The 8,448-nt window shown below is 41.4% G+C and overlaps 1 long non-coding RNA gene across 2 annotated transcripts; it reads right to left on the bottom strand.

The window, feature by feature from the left end:
- Positions 1-3,902: 3,902 nt before the first annotated feature.
- On the bottom strand, positions 3,903-7,321 carry LOC149429154 (uncharacterized). 2 transcript variants are annotated; one of them, XR_016310598.1, is made up of 3 exons: positions 6,987-7,321; positions 5,115-5,188; positions 3,903-4,203 (listed from the first exon to the last, which is right to left on the bottom strand). It is a non-coding gene; the product is annotated as an uncharacterized LOC149429154 (long non-coding RNA). The 2 variants fall into 2 exon arrangements; XR_016310597.1 differs by having other exon boundaries at positions 7,062-7,122.
- Between the last annotated feature and the right edge of the window lie 1,127 nt (positions 7,322-8,448).

Below are 8,448 nucleotides of genomic sequence, written 5' to 3'. Positions count from 1 at the left end.
ACAGGGCACTTCTACCCCCTTCCTGCCTACAGGGCACTTCTACCCCCTTCCTGCCTACCGGGCACTTCTACCCCCTTCCTGCCTACAGGGCACTTCTACCCCCTTCCTGCCTACCGGGCACTTCTACCCCCTTCCTGCCTACAGGACACTCCTACCCCCTTCCTGCCTACCGGGCACTTCTACCCCCTTCCTGCCTACAGGGCACTTCTACCCCTTCCTGCCTACAGGACACTTCTACCCCCTTTCTGCCTACAGGACACTTCTACCCCCTTCCTGCCTACAGGGCACTTCTACCCCCTTCCTGCCTACAGGGCACTTCTACCCCCTTCCTGCCTACAGGACACTTCTACCCCCTTCCTGCCTACAGGGCACTTCTACCCCCTTCCTGCCCACCGTGCACTTCTACCCCCTTCCTGCCTACAGGGCACTTCTACCCCCTTCCTGCCTACAGGACACTCCTACCCCCTTCCTGCCTACCGGGCACTTCTACCCCCTTCCTGCCTACAGGGCACTTCTACCCCTTCCTGCCTACAGGACACTTCTACCCCCTTTCTGCCTACAGGACACTTCTACCCCCTTCCTGCCTACAGGACACTTCTACCCCCTTCCTGCCTACAGGGCACTTCTACCCCCTTCCTGCCTACAGGACACTTCTACCCCCTTCCTGCCTACAGGGCACTTCTACCCCCTTCCTGCCCACCGTGCACTTCTACCCCCTTCCTGCCTACAGGGCACTTCTACCCCCTTCCTGCCTACAGGGCACTTCTACCCCCTTCCTGCCTACCGGGCACTTCTACCCCCTTCCTGCCTACAGGGCACTTCTACCCCCTTCCTGCCTACCGGGCACTTCTACCCCCTTCCTGCCTACAGGACACTCCTACCCCCTTCCTGCCTACCGGGCACTTCTACCCCCTTCCTGCCTACAGGGCACTTCTACCCCTTCCTGCCTACAGGACACTTCTACCCCCTTTCTGCCTACAGGACACTTCTACCCCCTTCCTGCCTACAGGGCACTTCTACCCCCTTCCTGCCTACAGGGCACTTCTACCCCCTTCCTGCCCCCGACAATTTTCAGCTATATGCGCTGTCGCACTTTCAATTACAATTGTGCGTTCATGCAGAACTGTACCCATCTGAAGTTTTATCATTTTTTGTCACAAATACAACTTTCTTTTCGTGGTATGTACTCTCCACTGTGTGTTTATTTTTTTGCACTATAAACAATAATAGTGCCCCCAAAACATTTCTATGTTTCTATTAAAAAATTTTGAAAACTGGTAATTTTTCTCCTTCACTGATGTGTGTTGATGATGCGGCACTGATAGGCTTCACTTATGGCCAATGATAGGCGGCACTGATAGTCAGCACTGAAGGGCACTCATAGACAGCACTAATGAGATGGCGCGGATAGGCGGCACTGCTAGGCGGCACTGACTGGTGTCACTGACTGGGGCTACTGCTGGGAAGGAGTGGCGGAACTACTGGTCTGCACTGATGAGCATTGGTGGGTGGCACTGATGGGCACAGGTTGGTGACAAAGGTGGGTGGCATTGCTGGGCACAGGTGGGTGGCACTCTTGGCCACAGGTAGGTGACACAGGTGGGCGGAAGTGGTGGCTGTCACTGCTGGGCACTGATCATCAGGGCACTGATGTTCATTGCCTTGACGATTTTTGCCGATCCCTGCTCTGACAACTTCCGGTTATCTGCTGTACTTTCCACATGTTCTGACAGCGTGAGGAAAGTTCAGCTGAGAAACGGTAATTGCATTACCTGGTGATCAGCGTGTCATTGGACACAGCAGATCACATTGTAAAAGGCCGCTGTGATTGGCCTTTTACCATTACTTTACGTGATCAGCTGTGTCCATAGGACACAACGATCATGGAGATTGCCGGATGCGTGCCCCCGGGGGCGAGCAGGAGAGCACGTTCATGGAGATGTCATATGACACCCTTCAAGAAATGGGCGGCCGCAGTGTAGCCGTCATTTGGCTATCTCCGTTTGCCAACTAGTTAATTGGAAAGTCGAATTAGAGGCGATACATAATTTGTGCAAGTGCTGTGATTCAAGATGTTGTTTGTTGTCAAGAGAACCAGAGAGCACACAGAGACAGATTGCACAGAACCCACTGTGCGTGCTTTAATTGGGGAGGTTTTTGGGGCACAGTCAACAGTTCCTTTAGTCCATAGGTTCACAGCAGACACAGCAGTACACAGTACAGTTCTCTGGATGGCAATATGGAACAACGGGTAGGGTACAGGGTGGAGGTGGGGGGATCCGTTTCTTGATCACCCTTAAGTATAGAGCTGTGAGGCTTGTTGGTAAGCAGACACTTCCTGTCAGGTTACCATGGCAATGGCCCTGTGCATGAGGGGGAAGGGAGGAGAGGGCCTGTGTTTGGATTCCCTTAGCAGGGGGCCAGACTGCAGGCAAAGGGAGGTTGAAGGGCTGTGGACGGCTGCCTGTGTCAGGGACACGGAGGACTAGAAGTTCCAGCATGGACGGAACAGAAGAGTGAGGGGTGGGAGGGTGTTAGGCAGCAAGCCCACATGATGGGGGGGAAGGGCCAGCTCCGTGAGATTTGTTTTCACATTATTTCTTTAATAGTCAATATTATTTACATATTATATTTTAAATCATACTTAAGTCCTATATATTTGATATTGTACAAACTCATATGATGTAAAGCATGGTTCTCCAAACTATGGCCCTCCAGATGTATAAATATTACAAGTCCCATCATGTCTCTGACTCTGGGACTCTTGCCTGTGGCTGTCATAGTCTTGCAAGGCCTCATGGGACTTGCAGTTTCTCAACACCTTGAAGGCCATACAAATCCTATCCGTTACATTAAAAAAAGGAACAATGCAACACGCACTTACATCTATTTTATAACAAATGTAACCCCCTGCGTACAGGGCACTTCTCCCCCCTTCCTGCCTATCACACTTTGAATGAGAATTGCGTAGTGATACAACACTGTACCCATAAAAAAAATGTATTCATTTTTGTTGTGACAGATAGAGCTTTATTTTTTTACTATTTAATCACCCTTTTTTTTTTTGTTTTCCCAAACAAACCAAAAACTACCGAAAAATTTGAAATACAATTTTTTTTATGTCTTTGGTATTCAATTTTCAAAATAAGTGACTTTTTTCCTTTACTGATGTGCACTAATGAGTCTGCAGTGATGGGCACTGATAGGCTGCACTGATCCACACTGATAGGTGGCACTGATGAGGAGGCACTGGTAGGTGGTACCGATGGGCATTGACAGGCATCACTGATGGGCACTGAAAAGCAGCCCTGATACATAGCACTGATATATGGCACTGTTAGGCAGCACTGACTGGCACTGATGGGCAGCACCGACTGACACTGATAGGTGGCACTGATTGGCAACACGTATAGGTGGTGCTGATTCGCACTGATAGGTGGCACTGACTGGCACTTATGGGAGACACTGAAAGGCAGCTCAGATGGGCACTGATCTGTGGACTTGATGTGCACTGGTAGGCACTGACATGTGGCATTGATGTGTTATTGATGGGTACTGGCACGAGTCAGTGTTGGACACTGACAGGTGGCACTGCTGGGGCTACACTGATCATCAGTGCTCTCATGATCAGTGCACATGTCCCCTCGGCGTAAAGCCGATTACTGGCTCTCCTCTCCTCCTCTGTCAGCATGACAGCTCGAGAGGAGAGAAATGCCGATAACCAGCCTTTCCGTGTTTACATGCGATGAGCTTTGATTGGACACAGCTGATCATGTGACATCCTCCAAGAACGAGAGAACCACCTTGCACCTGTCATTGTACTATATGGAGGGCGGGAGGTGGTTATAAGTGTTTATGTATCACAAACTGAACATGTAATTTATATACAATTAAATTATACATTTTGAACATAGATAAACCAATTTTAATATTTTGCATGTATAACAATTTTAATATGTACATTATATAAAAATAATTTAGAAATTGACAACATAGTCAAACCTTTCGGACACTTCAACCAAAATATAAATATGTACAAAATCTATCAAACATCACAGTTCTTCTAGGAAATTTAAATAAAGTCCAACAATATTTACATTTTTAGTAATAGTTTTGAATGCACAATGGGCATCTGTATTCGTCTGGAATTTGTTGCCCTGTGCAGGATATGTGGAACCACAGTGCACAACTTTCACATGAAATCTGGAAAAAATGTAAATGATATATTAAAAGATGAAGTTAATTAATTTTGTTACATACATACATATATGGCTCTGTAAATGGCAAAACACACTTTTAAAACTATGTATATCTTTTCGCTCTCCCCTCTTCTCTCACTCTCTCACCCCTCCTATATCCCCTCTCTCTCACCCCTCCCTCTCCCTTTTTTTTTTTTTTTCTTTTTTGTAAGACTTTTTTTTCATATTTCACTATGACCAAAGTAGTTCTATGTTACCATAGTAACATTGTACTTCTTTGGTGACGCTTTTTTTTTTTTTTTGGTGGAAAATTAGCTTATAGCAATGAATTACTCTGCTATAAGCAAGCATTTACCTGAATGACATCGATTCATTCACGTTTTTTTTGTGCTTAGCTGTGATTTGTCCACAGCTAATCACATGACATAGCTGGGCTGTGATTGGCCCAGCTTGTGCATGTGACCGCTGTGACCATTCACAGCTACACATACTAGTATCCAATGGATGGCATGAAAGGAAGCCATCCATTGTATACAACTGTTATGTGACCTGCTGTGATTGGTCACACCAGGTCACGTTACCAGCAACGGTGCCAGTACTCCGATGTCATCCACCTAGAGGGATAAGGGGTTTTGAAGGCCGCCATCTATCTATAGGCTGGGCAGGAACCTGTTAATAATAATAATAATAACAATAATAATAATAATGTAAAAACAAGCAAAAGATGAAAAAAGTTTAATGTATTAACCAAGTGATGAAATCGTGTTTCAACTGAAATGTATGGTTTGACAAATTTTATCACATTACACAGCGTAATTGTCCTTTCTTTAACACACAAGTGTTCATATGCTCATAAATATTTATATTTTTGGGTGCATAAATTATAAGTTAATTCTTATGTTTTCTGAAACATACCCATTGGACTGTGTATGTGTGTTCATTGAAATCGTTTTCTTCTCCACATATCCGGCAAAGGCCATGCAAATCATCTGCATCAAATAAATGTTGAAGTTAAAAAATTACATAAGTATACATTTGCAAATAATAATAGATTTAATCAATTGTTTTGTTTCCCTTTTGATTTACTAAGCACACACGGTACTATAAATTACTAAACTTTACCTTGCTCATCACTACTAATCTTTGGCTTTTTACAGTGAATTCTGGAATACTTTTTAAATATATATTATTTATTAAGTAATAATATCAAATTGTATAACAAAAAACTTTATTTTAATCTAACTAAAGTAAATACATTTTAAGAAAATTAAATAATTATATTAATATTGATGTATATTTTGGTTTTTACATTTAATTGAAATGTTGTGTAAAGCCTTATGCAGGCTTGTCATTGAAAGTCATATTCAAATTTCTCTTTTAATTTTTAGTAATTTTTATATATAAATTGACATTTTTATGTTATTTGAAATAAATACATCAACACTACTGCTTTAACAGGCTGTGCATTTATAGCCATATTTATCATTGACTTTGCATGTCATAAAAAGAAACACACCATAAGATAAGGCCTGGTCTATTGTGACTCTTTGTTTGCCAATAAAAAAATTTTTTGCCTCTGTCATAGCTAATCAATTTAAAATATATATATAATTTTGTGCTAAAGGACATCAAAATGTTTTTCTTATGAATTTTGGAACCTTTTTTGTGGGTGTACAGGCTGCTCAAGCTTCATGCCTCATCCCCTTTTAACCTTTCTAATTTGTGTATTAAATGTACATTAATCTTTTTTTTAATGAGTTAACCAAAGTGGGAGCATGTACTGCCCAAGCTGAGTGTTTTTAAAGAGAGATGTGATGCAGTTACTGAAATGTATACACTGTGAGGGACAAATAATTCCATTAACTTTTTTTTTTTCATTTTCTTTGCTCAATAGTTTTGAAGTGTTGTTGTGTAAAATCGTTGGCATGTTAAAAATTGTAAGTAATTTAAAATGATACAAAAACACCATAATTTAACCAATCAAATGCACAGTTCTTTTTGTTAACACTATCCCAACCCAAAATCCTTGATGTACATTGACATTCTATATATACTTTTTTTTTACAAAAAATTTCTATAGTTATATATAGAGAAATTAATACACACACACACATAGACACAAACACCAACATTATTAGGTGCCCCTGTTTAATTGCTTGTTAACTAAAATTCATAATCAGCCAATCACATGGCAGCAACACAATCCATTTATTCCTCTATACATGCTGGAGACGTCTTGTTAAGGTAAACAACATTATTATTATTATTATTATTATACAGTATTTATATAGCGCCAAAAGGTTTGCTCAACGCTGTACATTACAATGGGAGACAATACATGGGACAGTACAGTAACAATACAGTACACAAGGGGATTGAGGGCCCTGATCTTTCAAGCTTACAATCTAGGAGGGAGGGGGGAGGGGTATTGGAGGAAGTGGTTGTGTTGGATGGAGTGGTAGGAGGAGCAGAGATCTATTGTTAGGTTGGGGTGGGGTAGTCTTCTCTAAAGAGGTGTTTTTTCTGGGTGCGCCTGAAGTTGTGGAGGGTAGGTGACAGCCTGATGAATTAGGTTAGGGATTTCCAGAGGATGGGTGAAGTCCTGGAGAAGTTGATCCTGACCAAGTCTCCAACTACAAGTTTCCTTGGCTGCCCACTGCTTTTAGGGTACCCAGCATAGCCTGTTTTTTTGTGCTTCTTCAAAAGAACTTGAACAGCACATCATGAAACCCCAGTCTGCTTTGAAATCTTTGCCTGGCAGAGACCTTGCTGATATAGTATAACTACCTTGTGTGTTGTTGCTGTGCTCAGTCTTGCCATGGAGTATGACCTGTAACATGAAAATGTCTTCCACAACCTCACCTTAGTAGCACAGTTTCGCAGTTCCCATTTTAAGCCTCCTACACAGCTGCTTCTCTTTCAGTTAATGACTGTTTCAACCTACATATGAAATTGATGATTATCAGCACTTGCTTGGGATTATTGGTTAATCATTCACCTGACTCTAATTCTAAAAAAATCTCATGCTCTCATGCCTAGTGTGTTCATTTTGTTATGAGAAAGCAGAGGGACTGGCAGGATCACCAGATTAAAAAAGACACTATTATCTTAACTAATCAGTAAACCTCCACTTGTAAAACCACACTTAGAATATACATGGTGTACACATATATATGTCACACTGTTAGAAAGTATGTAAAATTTACATAGAGTTAACAATAAGAAAGACTAAGAAATGGGCCATCACCATTTTAAACTAGGTGCCAAAACGACACACCTTTTTTTGGAAAAAATAAAGTAACTAAATGAAATTGAATTGAAAAGTTAAATTTTAATTTGTCTACACAAATATTAAAAAAAATTTTGTTTGACGAAAGTTAAATAATAGCTTATAACAGTGATAGAAAGAGTTTGGAGAGCTGGAGGAGGAGAAACAGCAGGACATTATAGTTCAGAGGTTAATGTTTGTGTAGGTTTTGAATAATGTCTAGACAAGAACAACCAGAAAACTGTAAACACTGTGATCTCGTGACAGGTGTGGTCATTTTGTTATGAGAAAGCAGAGGAAATGGTAGGATCAACAGGGATAAAACACAATAAAGTATGAAAACTCTTTTGGATTTTTGATAAATCAAAATATTATTATTTTAATTATGTAGCTATTCACTGGCCCAATAACTGATCAAATCTCCTTTAAAAGCATTTTTACCTGACATCATGAATCACCTCCAAAGCTTTATATCTGCTGAAGCACATGTTCAAATTGGAATGCACATAGGACTGCTGTTTGAACATTGGTAGAGAAAAAAGGCTTCAAGCTAATCTTAAATGCTTAAACAAACAAAATGCTTATCACTTTTTAGGAGAGAGTACTATGATTTATGATGCACAGGACACGAGGAAAGAGACAGCATGCATGCTTACAGGTATACAAAATGAACCCTGAGTGAACCCGTAGAAAAATCAAAGTAATGTGTTAGTAATAATATGATTTATGCAATATGATTATATTTCATGTACATAATGTGTACTATTTGCACACTCTGAGCGTAAAATAGATTTTGAAAATATATTGTCTCATCAATGTTCATTTCATATAGTACTATGTTACCAGGGGAAAAATGACAACTCATGGGGCCCCCGGGCAATAGGGGACTATGGGGCCATTGTGTCCTTGGCCAAACTCCAAAATAGACTATGAAAAAGGTACCAGGGGCATCTCATGGGGCCCCATACTGACCCCGTGCCC

This window comes from Staurois parvus, unplaced genomic scaffold, assembly GCF_062004578.1.
Source record: "Staurois parvus isolate SC_StPar_1 unplaced genomic scaffold, SC_StPar_1.0 ptg002770l, whole genome shotgun sequence".
NCBI lineage: Eukaryota > Metazoa > Chordata > Amphibia > Anura > Ranidae > Staurois > Staurois parvus.
The sequence above is the reverse complement of the archived record's forward strand: the minus strand, read 5'-3'. Positions and strand labels throughout refer to the sequence as shown.